Raw genomic sequence first — 2,528 nt, 5'->3', positions numbered from 1 at the left:
AGGTTGTGGGGAAATGTCAGTTATTTTTTTTCTTTTTAGATCAATTTCAATGGCAAGGCCTAATCGTTTTAAGAAACATTATATTTATCTGATTACTTATACTGTCTCTGATAAAGCCATTTTCCAGGTACATTTGAATGCTTGTTTCATTTGAATCTGAATTTTTATGGGTCTGGTAACATAGTAACATATCTTTACCTTCTGGATTGCTGTTTTACAACATTTAGTATAGTGATTATACAGTATACGTTAAATGCAGCTTCTGTTCCCACAGACTTGTAGTTTTAAATGCTTTTCTCTTTATTCCTATTAACTTCTTATTTCTATATTAAGCCACATAGGGTGTTTCTTGGTGTTTCTACATTTACTTCTTAAGGGAATAAATTGAGAATAGTAACTATTTAATATAATTTTGAATGCCAACCATTGTTGTTCTGTGTTTTTAGCAGAAAACTATGCCCCAATCTATGCTCTGCAAGGCACTACAATTAGCTTTTCTGAAATTCAGGGTTTTCGTTGTCCCAATGTATATTTGTTTTTTTGCACCAGACATTCAATGAGACATTTATGGTCACTATTACCCAGGGGTTCAATTACTTACACATTTGCTTTATGTTCTGGGTCATTAGAGATCACTAGATCCAGTATAGCATTTGGTCTGGTTGGCTCCTCAACAACCTGATTGACTCAATATTTTTAATATCCGGAGCATGTCTGGAAGTTAAGAATTCTACCTGATAAATCATAAGTTTTTCATAAGAATAAAATGTAATGTTGTTTGAGATATCACTAGAGGGGTACCACTGGTGGCTTGTGATTTGGCCATAGATTTTAAAATAAATTGACCCGTCACTGACCAGTAGCTATACCTACCCCCAGCCCTCCCCTCTAGTGATATCACAGACCACAATAAAGTATGCACACTGGCTACAGATTTGCAGGAAACACTGGGAAACTGCCTGCAGTGATGCATTTTTATTTGTTCCTATGGCCATATTTTCTAGATGTGAAATAAGTTTTATGTTTAAAATAAGTGATATGTTTTATGTTTAAAAGGGACAAGTCACCAACTACTTTTTAATTCATTGAGAGATATACCCCTCTCTCTGCCCTTATTCTATGGAGAAATTTAAAATGGAAAATTTAGCTAGGTCCATTAAAATGGGACTCGAGAAGCCAATTTTTATCAAGGCAGTATTTAAAAAGTTTTTGTTTTCTTTACCTCTAAAGCTGTATTATGGTGCTAATTAAGGGTCTAGCTGAGTATCTGATAAGATTACTTTTAGCTTAAAAGTTAACTGTTTGGGAAGTTACTTTAAACTTGGTTGCGGTTTGTGGTATCAATAGAGGGACGCCACTAGTGCATTGTGATTGGCCAAAAATTGATAAATGACCACTCACAACCCACTAGCTTTGCCCACCCCCATCCCTTCCCTCTAGTGAGATCACAGACCTTGTTAAACGAAATGCTGGGAATCAATCCAGCAATTTCAGCTCTTAAAGTTACCAGGAGTGACTTTTTGCTTCCCCTGGCTTCTTTGAGGATGCTTTATAAGTTTTCTGTTTGCTTACTGGCCTGAGTGGATCCATTTGAATGAATACCCCTGTTTAAGTATATTCTGGCTTGCTTAAAGTGTGGGGTATAAGCAGCATGGCTCTGAGCATTATACTGTAAGCCTTATATACTTTTTCTATTTTGTGTTTTTTTTAAATATATTGCTATATTAAGAAAAATACCTTAATAAATACCTATTCTGTATCTATGTTAAACTACATAGTGTGACTTCACTGTTTCAATTTAATTTATTATGGATCTATTTGTGCAAGTTAATAAGCTTCCTATTATTATAATTATTATTATCAGGGGCTTTTTTTGCAGTTATAAATCCCATTTTGTCTTCTTAAAGATTTTGTTAACAAGGGGGTCTAACCAAACCATTAGAGAAAGCACAGAGACATTGCAAAGGAAGAAATTTAGAATGGAAAATGTGGCTAGGTCTTTGTGTTGGTGATGAATATAGGATTAAAGCTACATTAAAATGGGACTCGAGAAGCCAATTTTTATCAAAGCAGTATTAAAAAAGTGTTTGTTTCTCTACCTTAAATGCTGTATTATGGTGCTAATTAAGGCTAAGGCCACACTAGGCGATAGCGCCGCGATTTGACTCGCGGCGACTTTTCGCCGCGACTTTTAAGCCGCAATCGCTGGGGAAACTTTTGCGCTGGCGTCTATGGGGAATCGCGAAAAATCGCCAGCGTAAAAACACACGCGGCAATCTTTTTTCTACTGTCGCTCGAAATTGCCTCGCTAGGCGATTTCGAGCGACAATAGAAAAAAGATCGCCGCGTGTGTTTTTTATGCTCGCGATTCCCCATAGACGCCAGCGCAAAAGTTTCCCCAGCGATTGCGGCTGAAAAGTCGCGGCGAGTCAAATCGCGGCGCTATCGCCTAGTGTGGCCTTAGCCTAAGGGTCTAGCTGAGTATCTGATAAGATTACTTTTAGCTTAAAAGTTAACTGTTTGGGAAG

This window comes from Xenopus laevis, chromosome 2S (genome assembly GCF_017654675.1).
Source record: "Xenopus laevis strain J_2021 chromosome 2S, Xenopus_laevis_v10.1, whole genome shotgun sequence".
Lineage (NCBI taxonomy): Eukaryota > Metazoa > Chordata > Amphibia > Anura > Pipidae > Xenopus > Xenopus laevis.
Note: the sequence above shows the minus strand (reverse complement) of the source record.